Source organism: Podarcis filfolensis, assembly GCF_964270895.1.
Source record: "Podarcis filfolensis genome assembly, chromosome: 12".
NCBI classification, from domain to species: Eukaryota; Metazoa; Chordata; class Lepidosauria; order Squamata; family Lacertidae; genus Podarcis; species Podarcis filfolensis.
The window spans coordinates 58664074-58679207 of record NC_139614.1 but is presented as its reverse complement, the minus strand read 5'-3'; the positions used below and the strand labels follow the sequence as shown (position 1 = coordinate 58679207).

The 15134-nt window shown below is 52.5% G+C and overlaps 1 protein-coding gene across 1 annotated transcript in view; it reads left to right on the top strand.

The window, feature by feature from the left end:
- The first annotated feature begins 2633 nt into the window (after positions 1-2633).
- Positions 2634-15134, top strand: part of LOC310746018 (uncharacterized protein) — a 79458-nt gene continuing 66957 nt past the window's right edge. The window contains exon 1 of the mRNA XM_083579584.1: positions 2634-2723. The gene's annotated coding sequence lies outside the window, so the exon portion shown is untranslated. The remainder of the gene's footprint in view (positions 2724-15134) is intronic.

The window sequence follows — 15134 nt, the reverse complement described above, 5'->3', positions numbered from 1 at the left end:
ACTGTTCAGGACCTGCTGGCGGACAGCGATGATCAAATTACTTTAATAGTGGCTGAATTTTTAAGTGCTGTCCATGAAGAAAGAATGGGCCATGATAAAGAGACTTAGTGGTTTTAATGGTAGGTGATGTTGCTGTGTTGTATTATATTATTTATGTACATTGATTTATTTTTTGGAGTTAAGAATAGGACTGGGATAAATTGTGTTCGCTGAGCCCGTATTTTATACAGTCTGTATATGATGTTTGTTTGTTAATGTGAGGTGTGATATGCCTAATAAAGGATTTTGAATTGAAGTTGTTAAGTTGCTCAGTATATAAAGAGTGTTTGTTTTCTCTGCCTGTGGGGCGTGAAGCAAAAATGTCTGAAAGCTCCGGAGGTGTTTCTGTTATCTTTCTGCAATAAACCTGTCTTTGGAAAGGCAGGCTTCCCTGTGTCGTTATTTATTTGCTGCTGAGACTTTGAAGCTTGTACTGCAACAAGAATCTCTGCGCTGGACTTAATTAAAGCTCTGCAAAGAGAACTGTTGCTGGTGGCGCAGCGGAAGCGTTTACTGGACCAGTACACAGACTCTCTTAATCATAACCAATAATTTCCTGAGTCCTCCCTCCAAGCTACTAATCAATCACACGCAGCCACCGAACGGGTTACCTGGCTTTCTTGGCTTCTTCTTTGGCACCAGCTACAGAAGCAAGTCTCAACATGGCATGTTCTCTCCCTCCTCCGGCAGGTTAACTCGAAGATTTCTAGGAGCTGGGGAATGCTGGCAACCAGCCAGCCCCATCACCTGCTCCCACTTGCGGGACGCATTGATACTACCTGCCTGAGGGGCCCCACCCAGCAAGACCTGCTCACAGGATCACTACTTCATGACAGTATGCATGTATCGGAATATAATCTTACAAATAATAATAATAATAATAATAATTTATTATGTGTACCCTGCCCATGGGCTGCTGGTGTTTAAATTATTAGCAGCATTGACAAGTTACTCTCATCTGGTGCTTTCTTAGGAAAGAAGAGCAGCAAGCTTTGCATCAACCTGACTTTGCGTTTCTCTGCCTCTTTTCTTCCACAGGATTCTGCAACTTGCATGTTGTCAGGGCTACCCTAGGTCCCAGCTCACAAAGGACCAACGCTGCTTCGTTGTTAAGTATAAAAGTCTTTATTGAAGTTCAGTTTCACTTCCAGAGCCGCAGCGCGCAGCCCCACGTCCAAAGTCTCAGACCACTGATGCTCCGTCTGAGTCTCCTCCCCCTTGACACCAATTTAAGAGTCTAGCCTTGCTCCACCTTCTCCGCTGCTCCTTCCTCCTCTGGGTCCGCCTGCCCGCCGGGGTTCCGCCCTTTCTAGCCTCTTCTCCCGCTGATTCCCCTGAGCCTTCTCCCTCCCTCCGGCGGGCTTTAGGAACTGGTTCCCCATCCGGGTCTCCTGCTGTTCCGCGCGCCTGCACATTTGAACTTGGCGCGCGCGCCCAGCCAGCAGCTTTCCTCCTGACCGTTCCACTGCTGCTGTCACTGCTTCCCCCATCGGGGGGGCTAGCTGCAACTGACCTCCCCTCCGTTGGAGGCGTGGTCAGCCCTGACTCCCTCTCTGGAGGAGACACTGCTCCTGACACATGTGACTCCTCCCCCCCACTACGCTCTGGTGGGGAAACTGGTCCTGATCCTCCACTGCTGCTTTGGGGTTCCCCTCTGGCTCCTTGTTTCTGGTGCGTCCCCCCTGGGACCCCCCTTGCCCTGACCATCGGCGCCCCCTTCTGGGAATCTTCTGATTCGCTGGAGAAGCTCATGGAATCTCTCGGGCCACTGTCATACTCCCCTACGCTGCCCTCGGATTCTTCCCCTTCGCTCTCCCAATCCTCTCTCCCCAGTGCTCCTGCTCCTGATTCCCTGACATCCATCCCCCCCTCGAAGCCCCCCTTCCCCCCTTCCCCTCTTCGGGTGTGGGTTCCGGGTGCTCCAGTCCAGTGGGTGTGAGTGCGGGATACCATTCTTCCCCCCTGGTGTGTAGCCGGTCCACTGGATCCGGCCCAACCGCAACGGGCTCGTCGACGTCGATTTCCTCTGCTTCCATCTCTCTGCTGATGTGCTCGAATCCAGGATCCTCCCCCAACACGTCCATGTCCTCCCCTCCCCCGGGTACCTCTGGTGAGACTGCTTGCAAAGGTCCCCGCAGTAACTCCCTGCGCCACCCCACCTCCGGTTGAGTGTCCCACCAATAGGAGCGGTCTGTGGCAAACCCCGAGAGAGACCCCTCCGAGGAGCTAGTGTCCGGCGTCGTCTCTTCAGCTGATGAAAAACCCTGGAACGTACTGGCTGACAGAGTGGGTGTGAAGAGCCAGTCGTCGAAATACTCTGCCGGCATAGGTCTGTGTGGGAAGAGTGCATGGAACTCGTCTTTAAGATAGTGCTCCTCCACGGCATAGCACGGTACCCACCTGTTAGCGCTGGCTGGGGTACCTTCCCTGGCGAGGAGGTATTCCACCCCCTCTTCCCCCCACCTCGAGTCCAAAATCTCCGTGACCTCGTTGAGTGGCGTCGCCCTCCGTGACCCCTCCCTCTTCGGAGATTCGTTAAGTGGGTCTGGCGCGTTCCCTGTCGCCTGAAACCTGTGGGGTTCCCTGTAGGGTGTGAGCACTGACCTATGAAAGACTGGGTGCATTCTGGAGCCCTCCGGGAGTGTCAACCGGAAGGCCACTGGATTGATTTGCGCCGCGACCTGGTAAGGTCCCAGCTGCTTGTGCTTGAGCTTCCTCTTAGCTAGCGTCCTGGCCGGCACTGCCTGGGCTGCTAACCAGACCCAGTCCCCCACCCGGATGTCCTCCCCGACCCTCCTGTGCTTGTCTGCCTGCATTTTGTAGGCGTGTTTCGCCAGTTCCAATTGCCTTCGGAGTTGCTCGTGGACCTCCTGTAACTCTGCTGCTAAGTGCTCTGCTCCCCTTGGCTCCCCCTCCCCCTTCGTCTCTAACCCCGGGAAAGTTCTGGGATGCCGCCCATTATTGGCGAAGAACGGTGTCACTCCTGTAGACCCGTGCTTCGTGTTGTTGTAGGCAAACTCGGCCAGCGGTAGGTAGTCCACCCAGGTCGAGGGTTGTTGATTGGCGTAGCATCGCAGGTACTGCTGCATGATGGCGTTGACCCTCTCCGCTTGTCCGTTGGTCTGCGGGTGTCGTGCCGACGCTAAGTTGATTTTGACGTTCAGGATGCCCAGCAGCTTCTGCCAGAAGCTCGAGATGAATTGGCGACCCCGGTCGGACAGGATGGACCGCGGCAGGCCGTGAGCTTTGAACACGTGGTCTATGAACAGCTTGGCGGTCTGTTCCGCTGTGGCCACCTTCGCGCACGGAATAAAGTGCGCCATCTTGGTGAACATGTCTACGACCACGAGCACCGCTGTTTTGCCTCGCGAGCTGGGCAGATCTGTGACAAAGTCCAGGGCCACTTTCTCCCACGGTTCGAGCGGCGTCCGCAGGGGTTCTAGTAGACCCGCCGGCTTCCTGTGTACTGGCTTGGCCCTTTGGCAGGTGTCACACCTGGAGACGTAATCCGCGACTTCTCCCCTCACCTTGGGCCACCAAAAGTCTCTGGTTACTAATTCCGCCGTCTTGTCCTTGCCGAAGTGCCCAGCGCTGGGCACGTCGTGTAGCTGCTGCAAGACTTTCGCGCGGAGGTCGTCTCCGGGCACGTAGAGAGCCCCTCTGCGGATGAGCAGTCCGTCTCGTATCTGGAACTCGTCGTCCTTCGCTGTGCCTTTTCGCACCTCCTCCATCTTGGATTGTGCGAACGAATCCGTCTGCAGCGCTCGACGCACCGCGTCCAGGTCCACGGCAGCTGAAGCGCACGCCCACGCTTTCGGTGCGAAAATGTGCTTGGCCGCCACCGGCGCCGCTTCCTCGAGATACTGCGGCTTCCTGGATAGTGCATCCGCCATGACGTTGTTGTCTCCCGGGATGTATTCTATCCGGAAATCGAAATCCGCAAAGAACTCCGCCCAGCGAATGTGTCTCTGGTTCAGGAACCGCGCCGTGCGCCAGTACTCCAGGTTCTTATGGTCCGTGCAGACTTGCACTGTGTGTCTGGCTCCGACGAGCAAGTGCCGCCACGCCTTGAAAGCTGCATGAATGGCCAGCAACTCCCTGTCCCAGATGGTGTAGTTCTGTTCCGCCTTGCTGAGTTTCCTGGAGTAGAATGCGCACGGCCTCCATTCCCCTTGCGGATCTTGCTGCAACAGGACGGCCCCCACCGCTCTGTCCGAGGCGTCCGTCTCAACCCTCATTGGTCTGCTGGGGTTTACATGTAGCAGCTGTTCTTCGGATGCGAAGAGACGCTTGAGTCTCCGAAAGGACTGCTCCGCCTGGTCCGTCCAGGTGAACTTCTTCTTCTTGGAGCTGAGGGTGTCCGTGATGGCCGCCGTCTCCTTCGCGAACCCTTTGATGAACTTGCGATAAAAGTTGGCGAAGCCGACGAACTTCTGGACCTCCTTCCGATTGCGCGGGCTCTTCCAGTCCAACACCGCGCGGACCTTGGTGCTGTCCATGGCGAGTCCCTTGTCGGACAGCTTGTAGCCCAGGAAATCCACCTCCGTCATGTCGAACTGGCACTTCTCTAATTTGGCGTAAAGTCTGTGCTCCCGTAGCCTCTGCAGGACCTCCTTGACGTCCCTCTCGTGAGCCTCCTGCGATTCCGAGAAGACCAGGATGTCGTCCAGGAAGCAAACGCACTTCTTGTAGAGGAGTCCCGCTAACACGTGATGCATGAAAGCTTGGAAGGTATGGGAGCCATTTTGCAGACCAAAAGGCATTACGCGATATTCATAGGTGCCTAAAGGTGTAAACATGGCTGTCTTCCACTCATCGCCCTCCCGCATGCGTATAAGGTTGTACGCCCCTCGTAGATCCAACTTGGTGAAGATCCGTCCCTTCCTCACCGTCGCGAGCAGGTCGTCGATCTTGGGCATGGGGAATGCTGCGGGCTTTGTTTTGGAATTTATGAGCCTATAATCAACTATGAGCCTGCGTTGGGGCGTGTCCTTCTTCTTCACGAAAAACACGGGACTGCCCCCCACTGCTTTAGATTCTTGGATGAACCCCCGCTTCAAGTTGTGATCTATGAACTCCCTGAGTTCTTGCAGTTCGTCTTCAGACATGGAATACAGTTTCCCAGTCGGCAGCGTCGCTCCCGGCAGGAGGTCAATCTTGCAGTCGTAAGGCCTGTGGGGAGGCAGGTTATCCGCTTCCCTCTCGCAGAAGACCTCCAAAAACTCCTTGTACTTGTTGGGTACCGCTTGCACCATGCCTAGGTGTAACTGCGGTTCATCCTCTTGCCCCTCCTCCTCCTGGCGGGTCTGGATGCAGTGTTCTGCGCAGTAGGAGGAGCAGAAGGTCAATTGCCGCTGGTACCATGCTAATGCCGGGCTGTGCCTATCCAGCCAACTCATACCCAACACTATGGGCGTGTCTGACAGGTGGGTGACGTTGAAGCTGATGACTTCGCGGTGGTTTCCAATATGCATCACCATCGGTGGTGTTTGCTGTACCACCTCTCCTCCAAGTAGCTTCCTGCCATCGACCGTGACGACGTTTAGGGGCATCGTGGCTGGCATGAGTGCTATGCGATGTTGCTTGATAAAGTCCACTCCTATAAAGTCTGCGTTGCTCCCAGAGTCAATGGTTATTGGTACTTGCATGGTGTGCCCAGTGGGCAACTGGAGCGATGCGGTGAGTTGCACCACTGGTTTGGGTGGGAGGGGGTCTGTGGGCTGTAAAATCTCTGGGGACTGCTTCACTGACTTGCCTGGTTGGGCCCCAGTGGCTCTGTTTCCAACCAGGCGTCTTCTTCCCCCTGCGGCTGCTTCGGCTGCTGACTTGTTCCCTTTACTGTTGCTGAGGCTGCAGTGTGCTTCTGGAGCCTCTGGGGACACTCTTTGGCCATGTGCTGAGCACTGTCGCAGATGTAGCACTTCCTGGTCCCTCTAGGAGCCTTCGCCTTGACTGCTCCCGGTGTTTGGGCTCTGCTGGCAGTCTGAGCCCTGGCACCACCAATCTCCATCGGCTCTTCTCCCCTTCCCAAAGGAGGCATGGACAGCGCCCGCCCCGCCTCTCTGGGAAAGAAAGGGGTTGTCCTGGCTGGGCTGCTTGCCTTACGTCCTTCCTCCCTGCTCCAAGGGCGTCCTTCCAGGCGCACACCAATCGCCAACGCTCTTTGGGCAACTTCTTGGGTACTTTGCGGTCGTTCCCCTCTTGCCAGCTCATCTTTCACCTCTCCACTTAGCCCCTCCCAGAACAGGTCTCTGACAGCAATAGAGTCCTTCTCCCAGCCCAGCACGTTCAATAAGGCAAAAAAGCGTGAGTGATATTGTCTCACCGTCGCTTTCCCTTGCTGTAGCCCATGCATTTCCCTCCGAGCAACATCTACATCTACCGTAGATTTAAAGCAAGCGTCCATAGCTTTGATAAATGCATCGGAATCTTTGAGGGCGGGGTCTTCTTCGCGCCACAAATTCCGCAGCCACGCTTTTGCTTCCCCATGCAAATGAGTGATTATGAAGCCCACTTTCTCTTCCTCATCTCTAAAGTCCTTCCGAAGCAAATTGAGCGCGTAAACCACGTCAGCTCTGAAGTTAGGGTATTGCTGCAGGTTCCCATCGAAGTGGGCTACTAGGCTGCCCCCCCTCTTCCCGAGGCCAACTCCCTCCGGTTTGGGTCCTGGCAGCCCCTCTTTCCCCCAACGGTCCCACCTTGCCTGCAGATCCCGGCAGAGCGCTACTGCTTCTTCTTCTCTTTTCCTGGATGCTGCTACTTCTGCGTAAAGCGTCGTCACTGCTTCTTGCAGTTCTTTCACCTGGCTCTCTGTAGCCATCTTTGCCTATCTTCGTGAGCTTGCAAAACACCAAGTCTTGCCCCTCGCTGCACCAACTCACGCTGCGAGGTTTTTAAAGGGGACGGAGCATACTGTCAGAGCTACCCTAGGTCCCAGCTCACAAAGGACCAACGCTGCTTCGTTGTTAAGTATAAAAGTCTTTATTGAAGTTCAGTTTCACTTCCAGAGCCGCAGCGCGCAGCCCCACGTCCAAAGTCTCAGACCACTGATGCTCCGTCTGAGTCTCCTCCCCCTTGACACCAATTTAAGAGTCTAGCCTTGCTCCACCTTCTCCGCTGCTCCTTCCTCCTCTGGGTCCGCCTGCCCGCCGGGGTTCCGCCCTTTCTAGCCTCTTCTCCCGCTGATTCCCCTGAGCCTTCTCCCTCCCTCCGGCGGGCTTTAGGAACTGGTTCCCCATCCGGGTCTCCTGCTGTTCCGCGCGCCTGCACATTTGAACTTGGCGCGCGCGCCCAGCCAGCAGCTTTCCTCCTGACCGTTCCACTGCTGCTGTCACTGCTTCCCCCATCGGGGGGGCTAGCTGCAACTGACCTCCCCTCCGTTGGAGGCGTGGTCAGCCCTGACTCCCTCTCTGGAGGAGACACTGCTCCTGACACATGTGACTCCTCCCCCCCACTACGCTCTGGTGGGGAAACTGGTCCTGATCCTCCACTGCTGCTTTGGGGTTCCCCTCTGGCTCCTTGTTTCTGGTGCGTCCCCCCTGGGACCCCCCTTGCCCTGACCATCGGCGCCCCCTTCTGGGAATCTTCTGATTCGCTGGAGAAGCTCATGGAATCTCTCGGGCCACTGTCATACTCCCCTACGCTGCCCTCGGATTCTTCCCCTTCGCTCTCCCAATCCTCTCTCCCCAGTGCTCCTGCTCCTGATTCCCTGACACATGTGGATGACCAAATGGCGACCATTCATTACTCCAGGATGGGCCTGATGATTTTTGCAATGGGATGGAGATCATTCACCATCGTGAACTCTCAGGTGCTCTACTTCGCTCCAGACTTGGTCTTCAATGAGTAAGTGCTATGAGGGAACGAGAAGAACTTTCCCCCAGACACTTTCTCCATGTTATGCATCATTTTATAAACATCTATCATGCTTCCTCTTACTTGCCTTTCCCTAAACTCAAAAGGTCCAAACACTGCAACTTTCCTCACAGGGGAGCCATTCCACCCTCTTGATCATTTGGGTTGCCCTCTCCTGAACCTTTTCCAGCTCTACAATATCCTCTTTGAGGCGAGGCCACCTGAGATCCTGTTAGAAAACCAGCAAAGACCTGATAGTTTTATGTTGTGAATCGCCCTGAGATCATGGTAGGCCCTTAGCCCTTCGAAGGCAATGGGGCCCTTTATATGTCCAGCTGTCCTTTGTCAACAACAAATTGTCGTTGTTTTGTGTTGAATATACAACAAACATCTTATAACAATAACAATAAACATTAAGAAATAAAAATTCTTTAAACAACTGTATCATTTTACATATTGTTGTACATTCGGTGGCGTAGCGTGGGGGATGCAGGGGGGGCTGGCCGCACCGGGCGCAACTTCTGGGGGGGCACTCGCACTCGCAGCTGTCTGCCCCTACCTGGCTCACTCACTCTCTCCACGGGTTAGGGGGCGCAAATTACTTGCCTTGCCCCGGGTGCTGACAACCCACGCTACGCCACTGTGTACATTCCATACAATACCAAAATGTGGGATTTCTCCAATCGTTTGACTTGCCTCTACCCTCTCCGTGGTTCCTTTAGAATACTGGGAACATCTCTACAGAAGCAGAATGATTAGACTTGCCAGAAGGAGCCCTGCCACCTGAGGAACTGGGCTTGGACGTGAGGGGACGCGAAGTCTGAGATTGCGTGTGGGGGCGGTTAGATGCGATGCTGCCTGACTGTGAAGTACCGGAAAAGGAGGGTGAAGTGCCAGGGTGCTCCTCACTGCTGGGATAAGTTTCAGGTATGCAATCCTGAGAAGCAACTATTTGTGAAGAGGACCCAGTGACCATGAGCCTAAACTGCTGATAAAAGGTTTCAAAGGCAGAGAAAAACTGTGATAAGGCCTGAGGGTTGCAGGGCATAGCTGGCCTCCCCGACCCGTCTTGGGCGCCAGACCCACTTAAATTGGAAGAAAGAGCCTGCTGGTTTCCCTTAGAAACCATCCCACTACTCAACAGAAATTAAATCTAGTCCCCAACTGAGTTAGAGCATGCTGGTCACGCCTGCCAGGCACTAATTAGGAACCACAAGCCTGAAGTTCCCCTTTAAATAGTTCAGTATTACTGAAGGGCACTACAGCCCAGCCAACTTATTACAGTATAGACTGCTTAAGAACAAAATATGCCTTTAAGTTCTTTTGACGAACTTCGGATGAACTACACCAAGGAACTAGATCACATCATTGCTTGCAAGAGGAAGAACCCTACTTCCTGCTCCTGGCATTTCTAGCAGCTCACCAAGCTCCTAGAGTCTGTGCAGCCTGTTGGTAAGAGGAGAAGGGAAGAGAAAGAGGGTTGGCCACACAAATGGCAAGATCTTTTGTTAATCTTTTGATCAAAACCCCACAAAATCTGCTGTTGAACTTGCAGGGTGGTGGTGGTGGGCTCAAGGAGAGGGGAACAGACACCAGCAAACCTGTAAAAATGAGTTCTGGAAGCAAATCTGCGGAAAGTCACTGTGACCTTACAGTCATTTCCTCCAAGAGGCAACTGTGCAGTCAAAGAGATAGATGCTTGCGGCACCCTAAATGGCCTCAGCCTAGGATACCCGAAGGAGCATCTCATTCAGCCTGGACAGAGGTCCCGCTCCGAGGGCCTCCTGGCGGTTCCCTCCCTGCGAGAAGTGAGGTTACAGGGAACCAGGCAGAGGGCTTTCTCGGTAGTGGCACCCGCCCTGTGGAAGGCCCTCCCTTCAGATGTCAAGGAAATAAACAACTATATGACTTTAAAAGGCATCTGAAGGCAGCCCTGTATGGGGAAGTTTTAAATGTCTGATATTTTATGGTGTTTTCACTCTTCTGCTGGGAGCTGCCCAGGGTGGCTGGGGAAACCCAGTCAGATGGGTGGGGTATAAATAATAAAATTATTATTATTGTCAGGGGACTCAGCATCAGAAGAGTCTAGGAAGGGCGAGACCCCGACGGACAGGCGGAACCAGAGGAGGAGAGAGCAAAGGAAGAGGTGGAGCAAGGCTAGAGTCTTAAACTGGTGTCTGGGGGGAGGAGATTCAGACGGAGCTTCAACGGTCTAGAGTTTGAGACGTAGAGCTGCACGCTGCGGCTGTGAAAGTGCAACTGAACTTCAATAAAGACTTTTGTACTTAACAATGAAACGGCGTTGGTCCTTTGTGAGCTGGGACCTCGGGCAGCTCTGACAATTATTATTATTATTATTATTATGGACGCGGGTGGCGCTGTGGGTAAAACCTCAGTGCCTAGGACTTGCTGATCGTATGGTCGGTGGTTCGAATCTCCGCAGCAGGGTGAGCTCCCGTCGTTCGGTCCCAGCTCCTGCCCACCTAGCAGTTCGAAAGCACCCTTAAGTGCAAGTAGATAAATAGGTACCGCTTTATAGCGGGAAGGTAAAAGGCGTTTCCGTGTGCTGCGCTGGTGCTGGCTCGCCAGCTGCAGCTTCGTCACGCTGGCCACGTGACCCGGAAGTGTCTTCGGACGGCGCCGGCTCACGGCCTCTTAAGCGAAATGAGCGCGCAACCCTAGAGTTGGACACGACTGGCCCGTACAGGCAGGGGTACCTTCATTATTATTATTATTATTATTATTATTATTATTATTATTATTATTATAGACCGGCCATGCTTGGAAGTTGTATTTAAAAGTAAGCAACTGCCCTTTCCATATTTGAAAAACCCACACACTTCATAAAGCTGATTGGTCTACATGTCATTTAGGAGAAGGAAAGTGCAGCCCTTTCTTCTGAAATGCAGGCAGTGGAATGCATTCTTCCTGTCATCACCCTGCTTTTATCAAGGGGCAGAGTTAAGCCAGGTTGAGCCCAGTGTGTCCCTTCTGTAGCGTATGCATACAGAATTAGCATATGCATACAGAGAGCACAGCTCTGTGAGGTAGGACCACCATCTCTTTGTATTTATGTTCACTGGCAAACAGTAGCCACTCACTGAGCTTCCTTTTGCCCTGCCACTGCTAAGGAGGACTCTAGACATAGCCAGGGAGCAGAGCTGAGGAATACATGGAAACACATCAGCACCAAAAACCAAACATGTTGGAGCAAAGTCAGCAGAAATAGAGACATGCAGCCTGTTCCTGGTTCACTTGGCCTAAAAGGGCCAACTCACACCAATTTTCAGAGGGCATTTGGCTCCACTCCCAGCTCCTCATAACTGTTGATTCAAGCCAGCAGAGCCAGCGAAGTTCAGAGGAATTTGGCCACCCTCCAGGTGCCCGGCTTGAATCCTTGTTGACCTCCTGTCTGCGACTCCCGGCAAGATCAAGGGAGGTCTCCAATCGGCGATTCTTCCCAACGTGAAAAGAACACACCACTCCTCCCTCTCCTCCATTCCCAGGGAGGGGATAGAGACAGACAGAAATATATTTACATGTCTTTATTCCTGTCTTTCCAGCAGTACAGAGAAATCATGTCTGTACCCTCTCATCATCAACACCAGAGAGAGAATAACTCCACCCATGTACTTCCAGTACAGGGTCATGTGCCACTCGGAGCTAACATCCGGTGCTCAGTGCACTGAATAGACCGTCCCTGGTTCCCACGGTCCAGTCCCAAAACATCAGCTTTCTGTTTACCATTCCAGCCACCTGGAGCTCGCTTCTGCATTGCTCTTTTTTCGTAACATCCTCCCCCAAAAGAATCAATGCATGTTGCGGCAAGCAAAGCATGATCCAGAGAAGAAAACAAACAGTTGTTATACACATAACACTCCCCTGTTGTTTCAGTTCCACCCTTGGAACTCCCCGCCACTGGTTTCCCCAGTGAACCTCTCTGGTTGTCTGGCTTCCAAGGAATGAGTGCATCTGCATTACCTTGGCTAGCAACTCCCTGTTGTGTCTTTGTCTCTGACTTAGACACAGCTCCAACCTGTCCTCGGTTGTGTACAACAGCAACACATGCAACAGCTAAGTTAGCAAACTCTTTTGAGTACCTCTTGGGTGGTTCACCCTTTGTAACTCTCTCAGACCTACGTATGAGGTGCTGATCCTCTCTGCTCACTGGACTCACTGGACTCTTTGGCGAACCAGTTCCAATAGTAAACAGTGGTTCATCCTTCACCTGTGAAGGCCTATCCATTGTGTGAGATTTCCTCTCAATGACTGTGACAACTGAGCTCTCCGAGCTATCACTGTCACTCTCAGTACCACTGTAATCAGTAAAATCAACATCATCATCTGAATCGTCCTCTGTGGGAAATGTGTGTACTATCACTCTCTCCTGTTCAGGAGCACTCTCTAGAAATTTTGTGAGAATCACCTGACCAGATTCAGACAAAATTACTCTGTAGAGACCCTTTTCATACCCCACAAAAATGCCTCTGGCATTCTTTACTCCACCTGGAGCTTCTGTCCTCACATGAGACCCAAAAACCTTGAAATGGGCAACAGAAGGTTTCCTATGGAACAGTTTCTCAAAAGGAGAACTTCCCAACTCTTTTGAAACCTTTCTCATCTTCGTATAACAGAACGACATTAGCGACTCAGCCCAGAACTCATGTGGCAGATGTGAACTAAGCAATTGCGCATTCATCCCCTTTAGCAATTCTTTGTTCACCCGTACACAGACACCCCTGTTCCACGCTTCCTCTGAAACAGCAATCTTGTGTCTTATCCCTTTCTTCTGCAGGAACCTCTGGAAATCCTGTAAAAGAAAAATCTGCTTCTCATCTGTGAATAGACAATCAATGTTAGCATCATGCATATTCTTAACCTTGTCACAAAACTCCTGAAACCTCTCCAAGGCTTCGTGTGGCTTTCTCAACACGTAAATCCAGACAAAGTTAGAGAAATGATCCACACACACAAGATAAAATCTTGCATTGCCTCTAGACGGTTCTAGAGGACCAATCACATCAGCATACACCCGCTGAAATGCTCTGTTGACCCCGGTCACCTTCTTGGTAACACCTGCAAGAGAAACTAGGTTAGATACAGATGAATTACATTCCATGTAATCACTTTGTGCATAACGCAACAAATATAGTCCATCTTTCTCTCTGGCAGAAAGAAATAACTCTCCATCTTTGTAGATCTTGCAGCTCTCAGCATCATAGGACAGTCTCAGTCCTTTCTTTGCAATCTGTGAAACACTCAGCAGATTGAACTTCAATTCAGGAACCAAATAAACATTGTTTATAGTCAAGTTCAGACTCTTAAGATAGACAGTCCCTATCCCGGTCGCTTCCAGCTCCTGACCGTTGGCCTGTTTCACAGCGAAGCTTTGCTTCTTAAACGTTGAAAAGAGTCCTCTGTGTGGGGACATATGAACGGTGGCTCCAGTGTCGATTACAAACGAGTTGCCAACATCTGGCGTGGTTCCTTTCGCCATCAAAGCCTTTGCAGGTTTCACCATAGGCTTGGTATGACCTTTGCCTGACGCCTCAGGCTGTGCTGAGCGGCCCTTCGCTCCTTTTGGCTGACGTGGCTTCTTACAGTTCCGCTGAAGATGCCCAGCCTGTCCACAATTGTAACATCGGACAACGTTCAAGGTTAGAGCTTTCTCTCCAGTAGCCTCATCTGCGGGGGAATTAGAACTCCGTTCCTCCCTCCCCCTGTCCTTTACTTCCAGTGCAGCAAGCTGGTTGTGTTCATCCAGAACCACGGCACTCAGGGGAGGTGGATAGGGAAAGCCTTCCCCCTTCTTGGCATTCATTGTGAACCCAAGTGTTAGCTTTCACTTTCTCAAGCCAGTAAAATCCAAAAGTTCTCTTCTGGGCTGTTTACTGCTTTTTACAGGCAGGCAAACTTTACGCTGTTTCACAGCCACGTAGTCAAAACAAACATTGACTTCACCCGCTCTCACTGAGCTTGTAACTTTCCAAGCCTTCTGGCTGTCGTTGCCTAGCAACCTGCTCGGGACGGGAATCCTTATCAGCCACAAGAATTCCTGGTATGCAAGCCTTTCTTTCAGAGCTGTTTTTCTTAAACGCAGCTGTCAGCGCTGCCCAAGGTCCCAGCTCACACAAGACCAACACTGCTTCTTCCTCAAGTAAAAAAGTCTTTATTGAAGTTCAGTTTCATTTCCAGACGCGCAGCGCGCAACGCTACGTCTATGCCTTAGACCGTCGAAGTTCCATCTGAATCTCCTCCCCCCTGACACCAGTTTAAGATTCTAGCCTTACTCCACCTCTTCCTCTGTTCCTTCCTTCTCTGCGCCCTCCTGCTAGTCGGAGTCTCAGCCCTCCTAGACTCCTCTGACGCTGAGTCCCCTGACTCTTCCCCCTCCCTCCTTCGGGCTTTAGGACCTGGCTCCCAATCCGGGTTTTCTGCTGTCCCGCGCTCCTCCACATTTGAACTTGGCGCGCACGCGCAGCCTCCCACTTTCCTTCTGACCGTTACACTTGTGTCACTGCTCCCTCTTTCGGGGAGGCTAGCTGGACCTGGCCTTCCCTCCGTTTCCCCACTTCCCGATGGGAGCGTGGTTACCCCTGACTCATCTTCTCTCCCCGCTGGAGGAGAAGCTGGTCCTGACTCATGTGACTCTTCCCCCCCACTGTGCTCTGGTGGGGGAACTGGTCCTGATCCTCCGCTGCTCCCTTGGGAGTCCCCTCTGCCCCTTGTTTATGGAGCGTCCCCCCTGGGACCCCCCTTGCCCTTACCATAGGCGCCCGCTTCTGGGAATCTTCTGATTCGCTGGAGAAGCTCATGGAATCTCTCGGGTCACTGTCATATTCCCCTACGCTCCCCTCTGATTCCTCTCCTCCGCTCTCTATTTGCTCTCTCCCCTGCTTTTCTGCTCCTGAGCCTCTGACAGCAGCTCTTTTTTGTGAACCAGAGAATTAAACTTTCTGCGTTCACTCTCTTTAGCCCGAAATGCAGCATACCTTTTTGGCTCCGTTGCCTCTCGGTGTCCAGCTGTCTGTTCAGCTTCTGGCTGCAGGCAGACGCTTACTTTATCTCCTTAGGTGCAGAGGATGGCAACGATTCATCGACCTCTCACCACTCAGGCTGATTCTCATGGATCAGATAAACCATCGGCACAATGCTACCAGATGTTGATTCAAGCCAGCAGAGCCAGCGAAGTTCAGAGGAATTTGGCCACCCTCCAGGTGCCTGGCTTGAATCCTTGTTGA